The sequence below is a fragment of the Manis pentadactyla genome, chromosome 8, assembly GCF_030020395.1.
Source record: "Manis pentadactyla isolate mManPen7 chromosome 8, mManPen7.hap1, whole genome shotgun sequence".
Lineage (NCBI taxonomy): Eukaryota > Metazoa > Chordata > Mammalia > Pholidota > Manidae > Manis > Manis pentadactyla.
The window spans coordinates 123,100,719-123,119,796 of record NC_080026.1 but is presented as its reverse complement, the minus strand read 5'-3'; the positions used below and the strand labels follow the sequence as shown (position 1 = coordinate 123,119,796).

Here is a 19,078-nt window from a genome sequence, read left to right as displayed (position 1 = left end):
ATCACTCTAATACCAAAACCAGGCAAAGACACCACAAAAAAAGAAAATTACAGACCAATATCCCTGATGAACATAGATGCAAAAATACTCAACAAAATATTAGGAAACTGAATTCAAAAATACATCAAAAAGATCATCCATCATGATCAAGTAGGATTTATTCCAGGGATGCAAGGATGGTACAACATTCGAAAATCCATCAACATCGTCCACCACATCAACAAAAAGAAGGACAAAAACCACATGATCATCTCTATAGATGCTGAAAAAGCATTTGACAAAATTCAACATCCATTCATGATAAAAACTCTCAACAAAATGGGTATAGAGTGCAAGTACCTCAACATAATAAAGGCCATATATGACAAACCCACAGCCAACATCATACTTAACAGCGAGAAGCTGAAAGCTTTTCCTTTAAGATTGGGAACGTGACAAGGATGCCCACTTTCCCCACTGCTATTCAACATAGTACTGGAGGTCCTAGCCACGGCAATCAGCCAACACAAAGAAATAAGAGGCATCCAGATTGGCAAGGAAGAAGTTAAACTGTCCCTGTTTGCAGATGACATGATATTGTACATAAAAAACCCTAATGAATCCACTCCAAAACTACTAGATCTAATATCTAAATTCAGTAAAGTTGCAGGATACAAAATACACAGAAATCTGTGGCATTTCTATACACTAACAATGAACTAGGAGCTAGAGAAATCAGGAAAACAATTCCATTCACAATTGCATCAAAAAGAATAAAATACCTAGGAATAAACCTAACCAAGGAAGTGAAAGACCTATGCCCTGAAAACTACAAGATACTCTTAAGAGAAATTAAAGAAGATACAAATAAATGGAAACTCATCCCATGCTCATGGATAGGAAGAATTAATATTGTCAAAATGGCCTTTCTGCCTAAAGCAATCTATAGATTCAATGCAATTCCTATCAAAATACCAGCAGAATTCTTCAATGAACTAGAGAAAATAGTTCTAAAATTCATATGGAACCACAAAAGACCTCAAATAGCCAAAGCAATTCTGAGAAGGAATAATATAGCTGGGGACATTATGCTCCCCAACTTCAAGCTCTACTACAAAGCCACAGTAATCAAGACAATTTGGTACTGGCACAAAAACAGACCCATAGACGAATGGAACAGACTAGAGAGCCCTGATATAAACCCAACCATATATGGTCAATTAATATATGATAAAGGAGCCATGGATATACAATGGGGAAATGACAGCCTCTTTAACAGCTGGTGTTGGCAAAACTGGACAGCTACATGCAAGAGAATGAAACTGGATTATTGTTTAACCCCATACATAAGTGTAAACTCGAAATGGATGAAAGACTTGAATGTAAATCATGAAACCATAAAACTCTTAGAAACTCAACAAAAAGGACAAAAACCACATGATCATCTCCATAGATGCTGGAGAATGGAAGACAACATAGGCAAACATCTCCTGAATATAAGCATGAGCAACTTCTTCCTGAACGCATCTCCTCGAGAAAGGGAAACAAAAGGAAAAATGAACTCATGGGACTATATCAAACTAAAAAGTTTCTGTACAGTGAAGGACACCATCAACAGAACAAAAGGCATCCTACAGTATGGGAGAATATATTTGTAAATGACATATCTGACAAGGGGTTAACATCCAAAATATATAAAGAACTCACACACCTCAACACCCAAAAAGCAAATAACCTGCTTAAAAAATGGGCAGAGGATATGAAGAGACAGTTCTTCAAAGAAGAAATTCAGATGGCCAACAGACACATGAAAAGATGCTCCACATCACTAATCATCAGGGAAATGCAAATTAAAACCACAATGAGATATCACCTCACACCAGTAAGGATGGCCAGCATCGAAAAGGCTAAGAACAACAAATGCTGGCAAGGATGTGGAGAAAGGGGAACCCTCCTACATTGTTGGTGGGAATGTAAACTAGTTCAACCATTGTGGAAAGCAATATGGAGGTTCCTCAAAAATCTAAAAATAAAAATAAGGTTTGATTTGGGAATCTCACTCCTTGGAATTTACCCAAAGAATACAACTTCTCAGATTCAAAAAGACATATGCACCCCAATGTTCATCACAGCATTTTTTACAATAGCCAAGATATGGAAGCAACCTAAGTGTACATCAGTAAGTGAATGGGTAAAGAAGAAGTGGTACATATACACAATGGAATACTATTCGGCCATAAGAAAGAAACAAATCCTACCCTTTGCAACAACATGGATGGAGCTGGAGGTCATTATGCTCAGTGAAATAAGCCAGGCAGAGAAAGACAAATGCCAAATGGATTCCCTCATTTGTGGAGTGTAACAATGAAGCAAAACTGAAGGAACAAAATGGCAGCAGACTCAGAGACTCCAAGAATGAACTGGTGGTTACCAAAGGGGAGGGGTATGGGAGGGCAGGTGGGGAGGGAGGGAGAAGGGGATTGAGGGGTATTATGTTTAGTACATGTGGTGTGGGGGTCATGGGGAAGACAGTGTAGCACACAGAAGGCACATAGTGAATCTGTAGGATCTTACTACACTGATGGACAGTGACTGCATTGGGGTATGGGTGGGGACTTGATAATATGGGTAAATATAGTAACCACATTATTTTTTCATGTGAAATATTCATAAGAGTGTATATCAATCATACCTTAATAAAGGAAAAAAAAAAGAAGAAGAAAATACCTAAGAATAAACCTAACCAAGGAGGTAAAAGACCTATACCCTGAAACTACAAGACACTCAAGAGAAAAATTTAAAAGACACCAATAAATGGAAATCTATCCTGTGCTTATGGGTAGGAAAAATTAATATTGTCAATATGGCCATCCTGCCCAAAGCAATTGAAAGATTCAGTGCAATCCCTATCAAAATACCAACAAGCATTCTTCAATGAACTAAAACAAATAATTCTAAAATTCATATGGAACCACAAAAGACCACTAATAGTCAAAGCAATCCTCAGAAAGAAAACACAGCTGGGGGTATTATACTCCCTGACTTCAAGCTCTACTACAAAGTCACAGTAATCAAAATTCATACTGGCACAAGAACAGACACATAGATCAATGGAACAGAATAGAGAGCCCAGATATAAACCCACACAGATATGGCTAATTAATATATATCAAAGGGTCCATGAATATACAGTGTGGAAAAGACATCCTCTTCAACAACTGGTGTTGGGAAAACTGGACAGCTACATGCAAGAGAATGAAACTGGATTATTGTCTAACCCCATACACAAAAGTAAACTGAAGATGGATCAAAGACATGAATGTAAGTCATAAAACTCTAAAATTCTCAGAAGAAAACAGGCAGAAATCTCTTGAATATAAGCATGACCAGTTTTTTCCTGGACACATCTCCTCAGGCAAGGCAAATAAAATAAAAAATGAACAAGTAGGACTATATCAAACTAAAAGCTTCTGTACAGCAAGTGACACCGTCAGCAGAACAGGAAGGCCTCCTACAGTATGGGAGAATACATTTGTAAACAACTCATCTGATAAGGGGTTAATATCCAAAATATATAAAGAACTCATATACCTCAACGCCCAAAAACAAACAACCCAATTAAAAAATGGATGAAGGACCTGAACACACATTTCTCCAAAGAAGAATTACAAATGGCTAACAGGCACATGAAAAGATGCTCCATATCACTAATAATCAGGGAAATGCAAATGGAAACTACAATGAGAAATCACCTCACACTAGTTAGAATGGCCACTATCCAAAAGACAAGGAATGACAAATGATGGCAAGGATGTAGAGAAATAGGAACCTCCTACTCTGTGGTGGAACTGCAAATTGGTGCAACCACTGTGGAAAGCAGTATGGATATTCCTCCAAAAACTAAAAATAGAAATACCATTTGACCCAGTAATCCCATTCCTAGGAATTTACCCAAGGAAAACAAAAACCCTGACTCAAAAAGATACATGCACCCCTATATTTATCACCACATTATTTGCAACAGTCAAGATATAGAAACAACATAAGTGCCCATCAATAGAGGAATGGATAAAGACATGGTACATATACACAATGGAATATTATTCAGCTGTAAGAAGAAAAGAAATCCTACCATTTGCAACAACATGGATGCATCTAGAGGAAATTACACTCAGTGAAATGAGGCAGGTGGAGAAAGACAGATACCATATGATTTCACTCATTTGTGGAACATAAAAACAAAGCAAAACAGAATGAACAAAACAGCAATAGACTCACAGACAAGTGACTAGTGGTTACCAAGGGGGAGGGGTTGGGGTGGGTGCTGGGTGGAATGAGAGAGAGGAGGATAAAGGGGCACAATAATTCGCAATCAGAGTATAAGTTGATCACGGAGGCTGTTGACCCACTGTGATGTACATTTGAAACCAACATAAGATTTTATATTACTGATACTTAAAAAAGAGATAACCAGGTGGTTCTTGAAAAGTAAACGCAGATTGTCTCTGAAAAGGAAAAGAACGTGTTTCTTGTTAAGTAACTGAAACCAATGTAGTGATTTAAAAGAAATAAGCATTATCTTTTTGGCTCCAGATACACTTCTAGGATTTGAAATGTTGGTCATTAACATGTGAGAAGCCAAGATCAACCAATCAAAATATGAGTGAATAAGCAGCGAGACAAGTCAGTACCGCTCTGCGAGCTGCTACAGTACCAAGGAAGGGGCGTCGAATGCTGCTAGATGCAAAAACATCAAACATTGAGTGACTTGACAAGAAAGTGCATTCCATGTAGATGCCACTAGCAAAAACAAAGGCTGAGATTCTGCTATGATATTTCTGCATAGAAGACAAAGAATCAAGGCCACTAAAATTAGGAGAGAACTGGAAGCAGGACTAAAAATTTTCAAGGCACTTTTCACAACATAAATCAAAATTTACATATGAAGAACCCTGGAAGAATTTGAAGTTTTCATCTGACATTGAGACTCGCAGCAATCCTTAGTCTTCTAAACACCTTGCTATGTTCCACCAAGAGAAAATGCTCATTTTTTGAAGTTATTTGACTCACAGAATAATGTCAAGCCTAAGGACATTCACATAAATGCCAATGTTATCAAGAACATATCTTGAAAGATGAGACTACCTCTCTGATTTTTGTGTTTTGATGAATTTGAAGAATACAAAATTTTTCAAGGTTCTGTTTAGATCAAGAATGATTTTACAATTAACTTGCTTTCGGAAAAGAGGGACTAATAAGAATCTCTGTCAAAGTTTAGATTTGTGTGATTAAAGTTAGCTTGGAAACACAAGCTAAAGTTCTGAAAAAAAAATCACAAAGAAAAAATATTAGGAGGAAGGAGGACCCAATAGATTAAAATTAAGAGACATAACAATGCAGCATGTGGATCTTATTTGGATTATGATTAACACAAATTTGCTGGGAAAAGAAAAGCATAAGACGATGGAAATTTAAAGACTGATTAGTTATTTGATGATATTAAGTAATTATTGAAAATGTTCTGTTAATTTTAAAAAGTCATTTTATTTAATAAATATATTAGTAAATGTATATTTATTTTATACATTCAAGTACTTACAAAAGAAACGATATGTTGTTTCAGATTTGCTTCAAAATAATTCAGTGCAGGGGTGGGTAGTTGGAGGTATAGATGAAACAAAATTGGCCATAAATTGGTGATTGTTGAATCTAGGTGCTAAGTACATGGATATTCACTGTATTATTCTCTTTACTTTTGTACTCTTCTTTTATTTTCCATAAAAAGCTAAAGAATAGAAATATAAAATATTTAAAACTCTCTTTACAATATAATAAAAAAATATAAAATACTTTAAAATAAATCTAGCAAAAGATGTCAGACCCTTATGATAATTACAAAATACTATTCTTGGAAACTAAAGACTATTTAAATATGAGGAGAGATAGAGCATGTTCACAACTGAAGACTTAGTATCCCTCAAACATTAATTTTACCCAAATTGGATTATACATTTAATACAATCTCAATTAAAATTCTAAACAGCTTTGTTTGCTTCTTGTAGGGAACTGCAAGTTGAACCTAAGTTTTACATAGAATTGCAAATGGCCAAAAATAGTGAAGAAAATGTTAACAAAGAGTAACAACATTGGAGATTTGCACTAATATCAAAAATAAAATTATAGCACTTAAGACAGTATAAATTGTTTCAAATACAAAAAAACATGCTGATGGAACAGACTAGAGAGTCCAGAAGCAGCTCCACACATGTACGGTCATCTGCTTTTGACAGAAGAAACAGTGTAGTGTGGAGAAAAAATTGGGTGTTTACAATAAAGCAACATACATGCATACAAATAAGTAAATCTTGACTCCTCTTTTGCCTGAACACAATGGTTCAGGTGAATTGCAGACCTAAATGTGAAAGGCAAAACAATAAAGCTTCTAGAAGAAAATGTAGTATCTTCATAACATTGGAGCAGGCATAGATTTCTTGGACAGAACACAAAAATCATAACCATAAAGTGAAGATCCATAATTAAGATTATATTAAAATTAGGAATTTCTGTTTATCAAGATATATCATTAAGAAAATGAAAAGGCAAGCCGTGGTATGAAATACGTAATTCTGAAAATTCTCAATTATTAATAAACTGCTCAGTGTATATGAAGAATTTCTATTAATTTAATTTAAAATGAAGACAGTACAGTTTTAAAAGGGAAAAAAGAGTTGAAGAGGCACTTTATAAGATATTCAAGCAGCTGGTAAATAGAAGATGCTCAACCTTATTAGTCATCAGTGAACACAGAAATACCCTAAAAGCCACATTAGAATGACTCAAATGATTGACAATGCCAACTTGGTCAGTATATATGGTAAAGCAAAACTGTCATACACTGCTGATGGGAGTAAAATATAGCAATCACTTTGGAGACTAGCTTAGAAATATCTATTAAGGCTAAGATATGCACACCATATGACCTAGGAATTCAAGTCCTCAGTATATAGAGAAACCAAAACATATATGCACCAAAGCTGTGTACAATAATGTTCATAGCAACATTCTTCATAATATCCCCAAATGGAAATGAGCTAAATGCTATCAACAATAAAATGGATAAAAAGATTGTGGTGTGTTCTCACAAGGAAATGTTTTCCTAGAGTAATGAAAATGGTTGAACAGTTACTATACAAGAACACAGAGAATCTCCAACCCTAAATAAAACTTGCCCATCATTTCCATTTGTCTGTTTTCCCCTCGTCTAATAATTCCCCTGGCAGAGCTACCATAGAGAGGAAAAAAGAAAAGTGATATTAGGAACACACTAATCGTACCTCAAAGCCACGAACTATACACATAAGACGTGTGTGTGTGCAAATGTAATGCACATTGGTTGAGTCACTGCTGTGTGTAGGACCTGTCACAGCTTTTATTACTAATCTTTATTATACCCTTGTACATTACAATTCTGAGACCAGCATAAATCAAGCAACCAACTCAAAGCCAAAGTAAAATGGCTGAGAAGGGGTTGAACTCCAGATCCTTTCGGTACCATCATCCATTGTAGTGATTTTGAATAGTGGTTTGGATCCATGAAGCAAAGTTTCTTCGTCACAGGATGGATAGAAGAGAAACTGGAAAAAAAAAAAAAAGAGGAACTGAAATAATATATTTCTGTATAAAAACCTTGCCACCAACAACGGAGACTCAGGGAGTAGTAGCTGCTTTTTCATCACTGTGATTTTCCTCTGAGATGGTGCGGCGTTGTTGTTCAGCGTAGTATTATTACATTTTAATCTTAAGACTGAAACTGCCACAAACTTACTCCTATGTTCTAAGTTACATTTTCCTTGGCAACTTTACAAAAAGCCTAGTTCTGAAGAACCTGAGGAGTCAGAAGCAGGAGGCCCCCAAAGGGGGCCAGCGCAAGGGGGAGGAATTAAAAAATAGCAAAGCAAGGGTGGCTTCCAGGGGGACCACTCAAATATGGCATAGAGGCAGCTAAGTGCCCATGGAGAGTGCAGAGCAATAGAAGTGAAAAGACTTCATGTCAGGAATTTTTTTTAAATGCAATATAATTTTGGAAATGAATAGGCAGCGATGTAGCAATGCCATTGAAGGAAAAGGCTTATGGGTTAGTCCTAAAAAGAAATAGTTCTGCACACTGAACCAATAATACATAAAATACCAGTATGTATGTTATCAGATGTCAGTAAATGGCTTAACTGAATAAATTAATATGGAGAAAATAAAATTCTAGACAGATAAAATTTGCATACAGTCAGCACTCCTATGTGCAGATTCCATAATGGCTCATTTTTATGCCTGCTGAAATTTATTTGTAACCCCAGAGTCAGTATGGTGCTTTCATGGTCATTTGTGGACATGCACAAGGCAGCCGAAAATTTGAGTCACCGGTTGTGCGAGCTCTCAGCTGAAGTCAAAGTGATATCCTGCCTTGTTTCAATTCTCCTATTATAAACAAGTACCCTTTTTTTGCAGTGTATTTTGTGCTGTGTTTTTCACATTTTTATGCTTTTTGTTGATGACTTCACTGTTAAAAACAGCCTCCAGTCATATGCTGAAGTGCTGTCTCGTGTTTCTGAGTGGAAGAAGTCTATGATGTGCCTTACAGAGAAAAGTATGTGTTAGATAAGCTTTGCTGAGGTGGGAGTTGTGCTGTTGGCCAGGGCTTCCATGTTAATAAGCCAGCAACATATATTAAGTGAGTTGTTTTTAAGCAGAAACACATACAAAGCAAGGTTATATATTGTTCATTTGATGAAAATGTTTTGGCCAGAGGCTTGTATGGACCTAACTTCATTTCCCCTAGGAACAGTGATCCAATATTCACTAAGTCAGTGTTTTGGGTGATTACCTCGAATCACTACCTTGAGTAACAAGAATCAACTATAATTTCTTAGGAAAGAGAAAAGGAACACTGTCATGGATCTTTGTGTCTGTGACTTCCATTGAGGTAAATCAGTTAATGAAGACACAACACTATTTTGAATTTTAAAATAAACCTTTTTGAGAACTACAAAGGCACACACAGTTGTGAACAATAATACAGAGATAATCTACATTTCACAATGCTTTTAAGGACAATCTCTCTCAGAAGCTTTTAGGAAATTGTGAGGAGACGCTTTTAAGCATGAACAAATAATGGTTGCTTGGAAAGATAAATAAAAGGTTATGTTAAAGAATAAACCACACAAATGGTAATATGTAGGAAAGAGAGAGAAGGCCATTGGTTTAATCATGGACAAGGAAGACTGAAATAAAGATGACTATTTTCAAATAGTGAATGTTGTTTTGAATTGTACAGATCAACTGTTCTACTGTAGAACTAATTTAACTTGTTCTAGCTGATGCATTAAGCTATACTTTCTATTCAAATTAATTTTTACAATAGCTTGCAGGCTACTGTGAAATGGTTGATTTCTTGAAAGTATCTTTTTATTTGTATTTTCTGAGTTCTTAATTCCATAGGTATTTACTAAAAAGAAAAGAATAAATACAATCTCTCTGGACTCAATTTTGTCATATAAAAAATGAAGGAAAATAATGTCTAAGATTTCTTAGAGCTCTAGCATCTTGTATTCTGTGAGCATGGGTCTCTGTGGGGTTCACTCTCTCTCTCTCTGAGATATTCCTACATGACTAAATGTGCTTACAAACAGAAGACTCAGACTCCTTTTTGGCTTTTCCATAATACTCTGCCTTTAATTTCTCTCCTTATGTCCTTAGCTAGAACAAGCTGTTTCAGGTTTTGACCATTAGTGCAGTTTCTATGACATCTTGAGTATAGTTCTCATATTAAAAATTAAATGGTAGAGAGCAGAGTGGCTGCCTGAGGTATAAGGACCCTGGCCATAGGAGACCACAGTGGGGACGCAGAGGGAGCAGGGGCTTGAGGGGGTCCTAGAAGGCAGGGCATTGAGGACTGGGACCCGGAAGGTGGGGTATGGGGTGATCTAGACATTATAACCATCCCATTTCTGTGCCAGGCACGAGCTGAGCTCTTTATGGGCATCATCCACTAATCCTCCACACATATGGGAAGCTCCACAGGGTCCCTGGTCCTGGGCCAGGAGTGAACTGAAGGACTTCCTCTTTCAATTCCACAACTTCAAGCTTGAGGACCACCTGAATTTGTGCCCTGGCTTCAGGGCAGTGCTGACCCACTCCAAGGATTTTGACATCTGCAGCCGGGAGCTGGACACCACTGCTGGAGCTTCAGCCCCTGCTCTCTGCCAGTCCAAGGCCTTCCAGTGATGGCAATAGAAACCCAGATGCTGACAGACTGGCAGGATAAGATGGCCTCCATTCCTGAAGCTGGTTGGAGGCCATGACTTTGAAGCTCCTACCAGCGTGGAAACTCAAGAACCAGAAAGTAGAAGGGAAAGCAGGACACGGACCCAGCCTCTGTCATGGGTAGTTCATTCAAAAACCTTCTGTCCAAGATCCAGGGATGTAAATTCATTGATGACCTCATCAACTAGCCACTGGTCTTCAAGAAGACACCATTGTCAGATTCTGGGCCTAGGTGGAACCTTACTGTGCCAATCACTAGCAAAGAGGTGTACATGCTGGAAAAGCTGCTGAAAGATCAAGCTGAACATTATAAGATCCCTAAGATCCCACACCTAGAGAAACTCGACCCCAAGCACTGGGCACTGGAGGACATGCGAGAGGAAAAAGATGGGCCTTCCCAGTGGCTGACAAAAAGGGAGTCTTCATGAGGCCATTGAGCAAAACTAAAAATGTGGATGCCCTGCTGAAGAAGTCTGAGGCCCAGCATGAGCAGCCAGAAGATGTATGCCTCTTTGCATCCTGACACAGAGCCTCTTGCAGGCTCTTGTTGAGGAAAGTATTATTTCCCCTAGGGAGGACTCTTCTGTTCCTGACATATCCAAGAAGGAATTGGAGCTGGGGCAGCAGAACCTCTCCTCTTGTTTTTGAAGGACAAAAACAAGTCCTTCAATGGGCCATATACCAAGTCCCTGCAGAGCCACATCAAGGAAAAGCTGGTCACCCAGGGCTTGCTGGAGCCCGAGGACCCTGGGGGATCCTGAGGATGAGGTTCTCGCTGAGCTGATGAGCAGGCTGAGCTGAATTGGGCGGAGCAGCCACAGTGGCATCGGGAAGCTTGACCTGCTGAGGCTGCAAAGAGGAGGTAAGTGACAGAAGCTAAAGCCACAGGCTGCAGGGCAGACCCCAAGGTCATGGATGCCTTCAGCAGAAGAAGCTGACCCCCACCGAGAAGAACCAGGCCTGGAGCTCAATGGAGGAAGATTCCATCATCCTGGAGCTGCTAGATGTAGTCTGCACCACTGCCTCGGGCTGCCTCCTCTCTGGCAGGGAGCAGGAGAGGAGAGGAGAGGAGGGAAATCTGTTTAATTAGGCTGTCAGAAGCCACAGACTGTCTGCCCTGCCAAATAGTGACAGTCCTAGAGCATTATGGCCCTTCCCTGAGGTCGTTTGGCCTAGCTCCTGATAGCCAGTTCATGGAGGCCCCTCTGTCTACGCACAGACTGCCTGCTCTCCGCAATGATGGGTGGTTTCTTCCCTAGGCCTTCTTCTCCTTCCCCACCATCACCCACTCCCTCATTTTCCCCTTACTCATCCCTTTCCTTAGTCTTCTTCCCTTACTCCCTTACAGATTTTACCTGTAAGCATTCCCCCAGCAAATCAGTTAGATAAGATTCTATCTCAAGCTCTGTTTTCCAAAGAATTCAACCTAAGGCACTGGAGAAGAAGTACTGTAGACAGAGGGAACAACTAGGGCATTAGTTCTCAAACTTTAGCTTGTGTCAAAATCACCTGGAAGACATATTAAACATAGAATTCCAGGCCCCACCCATAGAGCTCCTGGCTCAGTTGATGTAAGGTAGGCCCCAAAATTTGTATTTCTAACAAGCTCCCAGATGATACTGCCAATACTGATTCAGGAACCAGACTTTGTGAAGCCTGGACCAGGGCAAAGCCCTGAGGGAGAGGCATGATTAGAACACATGAGGGCACCAGGTAGTCAGTATGGCTTGGAAAGCCTGAGTCAGTGGAGAGAAATAGGATGTAAGATCAGAATGTTCCCTGGAGGCAAAGTCATGAAGGATGATTTAAGGTATTAAAATCTGTAGATAAATTGTAAAGCTATTTGTAGATAAGTCTTAAAGCCATCTGTAGATCCAATGCAATCCCGATTAAAACTCCAATGGCATTTTTCACAGAAATAAGAAAAATAATCCTCAAATCTTTATGGAACCACAAACCCTGGAAGAGCCAAAGCAAACCTGCAAGAGAACAACAAAGCTGTAGGCATCACACTTCCTGATTTCAAATTATACTACAAGGCTACAGAGTAATCAAAACAGTATGGCACTGGCATAAAAATAGACACATAGACCAGTGAAACAGAATTGATAGCCCAGGAGTAAACCCTCACATATATAGTCAATTAATATTTGACAAGGAAACCAAAAATAATAGGGAAAAGATAGTCTTTTTAATTCTCATCTTCTATAGTGGAAAACTAATCAGGCAATACTAGCAAAAGCATATAACTTACAGTTTTGTAATACCAACATAAATGACTAAAAAATAGAAATAGTTGTCTCGAGTGAGCAGGAAATGGAAGTGAGAAAATGAGAGGGGGACTAATATGTTTTATACATCTATTCAGATTTTTAAATTTGAAAAACATAGGTCTGATAAAAACAAAACCCTAATTGTTGAGATATCAACAATTCAGTTTAACTTTTCAGACATGGGCTATCTGCACTGGAAGCCACTCCATACCTCTCATTGTCCAATTTGGCTCTTCAGTAAATCTTGGTCAATTATGAAGCAGTCTACACTACATACCTTTTGACTAGTATGATGTGGTTGTTGTGGTTACTCAAATAATCACAAGAAAAATACAATTGACCCTTTCCATTCTTAATAAAATACATATCTTTAGAGATCTTTGATGCATCAAGTTATTGAATGCCTTTCCCCAAATTACCTTAATGTCAGTTATTGCAAGGGCATATGATAATAGATAAAAGAAGAAGAGAAAAAATGTGCTGACATTCAGGTCTCATTCACGTCAGGTGCCTTGTTAGCTCTTGGGTCTCTGAGTGCTCATTTCCTACTTTCAAATTTATGCTTTTTTACAAATGGAAGTATACTGGACAGCCACTATGAACTGGTAAGATCATAATAAAATTAGAATTCCAAGATTTTGAGAGGCAAAAAGAAGGCAGTGTGAGAAGTGAGGCACAAACCTCATCCCTAAATCACACATAACACAAAAATAAAGCAGATATAACTAATCCTGAAAGAGTGACCCAAAGACTGCAGGACAGACTGCCTACATCTGGGGAAAAGAGAAGACCTCCCAGAAAAAGGACTGTCATGCTGTGCTTACCAGATTGTGGGCTCCTGCTGGGCATGTGTGTCTGTCCTGTTTGTCTTGCCTCCCCAGCTCTTCAAACTGTGTTTGACACATTGTAGGTGCTTCATAAATGTTTGACTAAGTGAACCAACACACACAAGTGAAAATGTTCCATGGAATGAGGCTTTACAGAGAGAGGGTCAAATCAGGGTCAGTGGGGCATGGAGAAGGGGAAGCCTATGAGTCTGGGGCAAATCAGAAATGACCCAGTGCAAAGTCCCTGGGGTGGGACACGCTGATGAATGTGGGTCTGTGCCAGCTATTCATGTTTCACAGAACTCAGGGGTCATCAATAGGTGCCAGACTCCTCTGACAAGTGGACAGAACCTGGTTGTGCTTGCCAGCAGGGAGCACCCTGTGCCTGAGCAGGAAGGGCCTTCTGGCTCTATGCCCTGTGAGTTACGGGTCCCAGACAGAGGGTGAGTGCCATGATTTACATGCACGAGATCCTTTGGACCAGTGACTGCAGTGAATTACATCACCCAGCAGAGGAGATTTATGGCACAGGCAAGATACCAGAGCCTCAGGGAGCATCTGCTCCAGCTCCAAGCTTATGATTAGCCCACCGAAGCCCCAAGAAGTCACATGACTTGTTCGGGGTCAAACACGGGCATCCTCCATGGGGCACCCAGGCCTGGAATCTAGGCCTCCTTGGAGTGTCCTGCCTCCCCTGAGGGCTCTCCTTCTAGGAAAATAGCAAAATCCAAGCAGTGACTCTCCCCTCCCTGTCCTTCTTTCTGGGAGGCTGGCATTTAAGTCATTTGGCCTGGCCTAGCTCTTACTTAAAGATAATAAAAGTGACAGTTCCATTTTAGTTAAAGGTTAAAATTAAAAAAAATTCCTAACTTTTCCACCAATGGAACCAATGCTGACAAGTCACTCCTCTACCTTCACTGTCCTTCAGATTCTTTGATGCCTGAGGACCTGAGAGATGATGGGGCGAAAGGGGCAGAGTGTCAAGGCACATTCACCTGTTCTGGTTTCTTATTAGACACCCTCTCCATCCAGGTGGGTCCTAAAAACCTGGCTTTGTGCTGAGCACGCAGTTGGTGGCTAATTAAAGTCAACTGAGGCATGAACAGCCCGGGATGGCTTGAGCACCTACACTTCAGATCGTCCTTTGGTGACGTACCCCACCTGCTGTATCTCAGAGTCTCCCTAACTTACAGAAATGTAACTTCAGAGCTAAAAGGACCTTGGAGCCCATCCCTACCCACCTGTGCAGGTCAGAAACCAGGTAATCATCCAGTCTTTCCTCCCCTCCACATGCAGTCCATCCGCAAGAGCCACGAGCTTTATCTCTACAACATGTCTCGAATGCCCCTCTGTTCCCCATTGCCACAGCCACTACCTCAGCACAGGCACTGCTGTCACTCAGCTCCTGAAAGACTCCTTTCCCCTGGTCCCTGCCACCACCCTTGTCTCCCATATAGTCCCTATTTCCCAAAGCAGCTTTAAAAGGGGTGATGCTTTTAAGGTGAAAGTCAACCAAATTATCCCAGTTCTCTGCTTAAAACTATCAGTGGTTTACCATTATGCCAGGAATAAAATTCTGACAGAGTGTGTGTGTGGGTCCCTGCCAATGCCAACAGCCCCTTCGGTACCTCACCAGCCCCCACCCACTCTTCTGCTGCCCCACCCCCACCACTGTCAGCCCACCCTGGGATCCCTCTGCTGGGAGGCTCTCTCCTTGCTCACATGCCTGCTCCTCCTCACTGTTTAAGCCTCAGCTTAAATGTCACCTCCTTAGGGATGTCCCCACTCCTCCCAGTTTCCTCCCCTGCATCGTGCTCAGGGATCACCAAACAGCATGGGCCAAATCTGACTGCAGTCTGATTTTGTAAATAAAGTTTATTGGCGCACCCATTCCTTTACCTGTGTGGCTGCTTTTGGCTTACAAGGGGAAACACAAGTAGTTGAGACACAGAACACATGGTCCACAAAGAGAAAAATATTTACCATGTAACACTTTTTAGAAAGTTTACCAATTCCTGTTCTAGCTCAGTCTTCTGTTTGATTTTCTGGATGTCATTTGTCACATATAAGAATCAATGTGTATTTTCATGTTTTCTTTCGTTGTGGCCTGTCTTCCCATAAAAATGTAAATTCCCTGAGTGTAGAGCCCTTATATGACCTCTTCACACTTATATCCCCAGTCCAAGCAAGTGGGTGGGCATATAGGAGGCATTCAGTTATTATTTGGTGACCAGACTTAAGAAAAAATCATAGGACTAACTGAGTAATGAATTACTGGTCAGATTAATATTTTTGGATTATTTTTAGCCTACTTTTTCCTGACACACACACCTACCCCCTGGGTGGGACTGACGAATGTCTACTGTGCATTTGTGTCACTTCTCGCTCGCAGCCATCACTTCTGGGCACAGGCTCTTTTATTTCTCTTCCAACCCTATTGGCCTCCCGGGTCATTTCTGGGAATGAATCAATCACAAACGGTAAAAAGTGGATAGAACTGTTCCCTTGCCAGGAGTGGACAGGTTGGAGAAGAGACACCAGGCTGGTTTCTGGAAGAAGGCACCCAAGCCAGGCACCATGTTCTAGTCTGGATGCCACGAACTTATTACAAATGACCCCAATTTCTTTGAAGTCAATAAGATTCTAAATTATAACTAACTTACTGCAAAAGGACGTTCTCTCTGGGCCTTTGTGCCTTCATCTGCTAAATGGTTTCCACAGAGCCTGGAATTGCCGCTTTGCTTCCTAGGGCTCTTGTTAGAGTCAGAGTTCCCATGGGGGACAGGTGTTTCTGACTCACAGCTGGACCCACTCGATTAAAAGGCGTCTGAATTTTCTCCCATATCTCACAATTCTTGAGGCTAAATTCTAGTTGAAGTTCTTCTGCAAGCATTTGCTCTGTGTCTTTGGGCAAGATGCTGCCCATCTCTGAGCCATTGCTTAACCTGTGGTAGGGGTCATATTTTAAACATATTAACAACTGACTCCTCCCACCCTGTGCCTGACCTTCTTCACCCTTCCTTCCATTCACCAGTGTGAGGCCTGTCTTTTTCCCTTTCCCTCTTCGGGATAGCAGAAAGGAGAAGAAACTGGAACTCTCTTCCTGGCTTTTGAGACCCCATAGCCTAGACTCTCTGGGGAATAGTAAGGACTCATATCAGAGGAAAAATATTTAGAAGGAATCAGGACCCATGAGAACAAGACCGTCTTTCCATCCATCTCTCTAACCAGAAAAGCCTCTCATGGCTGTGGCAGGGAGGCAGTTGGAGGGGGGTGCAGGGAGGGTATAGACACGGAGAGACCCCACAGGGGCTTGGCTTCCTGCCCCCAGGCTGAGCCCTGGAGAAGCAGCACTGTCACCAGATGCATTCATGGGAGCTGAGCGCAGAGAGACTGGTGTCTTCTTCAGGGAGGCAGCTGGACCTCAGGGCAGAATGGCTTCCTAATGAGTCTTGATAAAGAAAGCCCTGGACAGCCTAGGTTTATCCTCCGCCTAAAATGAGAATGGAGAGCAGATGATTCTAGAAGGGTCATGAGGTCAGTGGGAGCCTCAGGGACAGGAGTGGGGATGACTCAGAAGGACCAGATGGCCGCTCTTTCTCTCTCCCCGACCAAGCCTCAGCATTACATCGGCTTTCCTGAACCTTCTGTGTAACCTCAGGGGAAAAGAAGGGAGGTCCTGAACCAGCTGATGTTATCCCAGCACCCCAATCAGACTTAAAAGAGTATTTTCACACCTGGATGCAAATATGAAGTTGGGCTTGAAAACAGGGAGAAAGTGGGGTATGGGGTTTTGAACTGATGAGAAAGTTGGCTTGGAGTAAAGATGTGGAGAGGGAGAAAGGAAGGGAGGGAGAGAGAGGAGAGGAGGACACTGAAAAATCAATCCTGCAGCTGCTGGCAGCCCAGCTGGTGGGCACCAGATGGGAAAAGGATAATCTATGGATCAGGTGCTGCTCACGAGGCTGACGGCTGGCAACCAGGAAAGACGGCCTGCAGCTGGCTTTGTGGAAAATCCGGCCCCCCAGTCCGGGGCTTCAGGTAATCCATCTCGGGAACCACCGAGCCACGAACTTGTTAAATGGTATCCACTGGAGACCTGTGCAGCTTATCCTCAGCTGCCGACAGTGACAGACTCTCTGCCGTGTGAAGGCCAGATGGCGCGGGTGGTGGTGGTGGTCCCATGGTATCTTTGCAGTGAGCGAGCTCTGTAGCCGGTGCCCGGGCTGGCAACTCCAGGGCTGGCTCAACACGTTGCGGCACTCCCAGAGCAACTGAGGGGCGCATCTGTTCACTCTGTGTGTGCCGTTTTCCTCCTTCCAACATCCCCTGTCCTCTGACCGGTGTGTGCCTTGTGCACCAATGGAGCCTGTTGCTTCTGCTCACCTCCACCTACATACAGGGTCAGGCAGGTCTCCATTGGAAAGTGTGGCTGTTGCCCCAGAAGGATAGACAATGGAGTAGAGTGGATGTGAGTCCTCTGGGCTCATGTGGACTTGGACCCTAATTCTTGTTCCAACCCATCTGTTGGACTATACGCAATAGTGACCCAATGCACTTTAAGCCTTGGTTTCCTCCTCTGTTAAAGGGAGCTACCTACATTAGGAAATAGATGTGAGGATTAAATGGAGTGATGCAAACAAAATGCTTAGTTTGGTACCTGGTATCTAGTATCTAGTCCCTGCTCAGGAAGTGTAACTTCAAGACCACAACCAACCCCCCAACATGGGGTTTGCATAACCCTTGACGTAGTAACGGCCCCTGGAGCACTGGCAGGGCCCAGGGACTCTGTGGCACAGGAGCCCAGCACTCCCAGACCTCAGAGATCTTGTCTTGCAAGCCTGGTTTTGCCCCTCTTCCTGAAATGTGCTCTCTTTTCCTTCTTGCCAGGCCTTGCAAGAGTCCCAGTTGCATGTGATGGTGGAAGCTGACTCTTCCCAGGCTGAACTGTGTTAGAGGCGCTTCCATTTCCTGAGACTCTCCCCATCGGAGACAGCCTGTTCCCAATTACTGTACCTATCCATGATCAGATGAGAGCAAACTGAAAAAATGGTTTTCAGGGCAGCCACTGGCCTTGGTTTGGCTTCAAAGCTTGTAACCTCATTATTAATAATAAACATTTTGGTGATGAACTTTTGACCAGTCACTCATCAAACATCCTTTCCTCATAAGGTTTCTTCAAGGGTGAGGCGGGGATGGCCCCAGGAACCAGAAGGCTGCAGTTCAGGTCCTTGGTTGTGCTTGAAAACTCAGTTTTGCTCTCTGTGCTTCAGTTTCCTTATCTTTAAAATGAGAAGGTTAGAGCTTATGACCTCTGGGGTCCTTTTCACTGCTTTTTTGAACTTGAAGGCTTATAGGAAAACATTAAGCCACCGAGACCTTGAGTAAGTAGTTCAGGGTGACCAAGGGCAATCATAGCCTTTGGTTTTCAAAATTCCTCCTCCCGGAATGGATGTTTAGCAGGTACTGATGCTCTGGGACCCTTTAGGAGGTAGATGTTCAGAAATGGCTCCCTGGGCTGACACACTTTTCATGCATATTTTTCATTCCAAAGGTCCTCTGGATTGGATTTAATCATGTCTTTCTAAGTTACTTCTTGACCTGGGCTTTTCATTAGAGTTATCTGGAGGGCTTTTCAAAATTTCCATACCCAGACCCACCTCAGAACCATTACCACAGAAC

The 19,078-nt window shown here is 41.6% G+C and overlaps 1 pseudogene; it reads left to right on the top strand.

Moving 5' to 3' along the window:
• The first annotated feature begins 7,492 nt into the window (after positions 1-7,492).
• Positions 7,493-11,287, top strand: LOC118919073 (transcriptional adapter 3-like; annotated as a pseudogene).
• Positions 11,288-19,078: the final 7,791 nt, after the last annotated feature.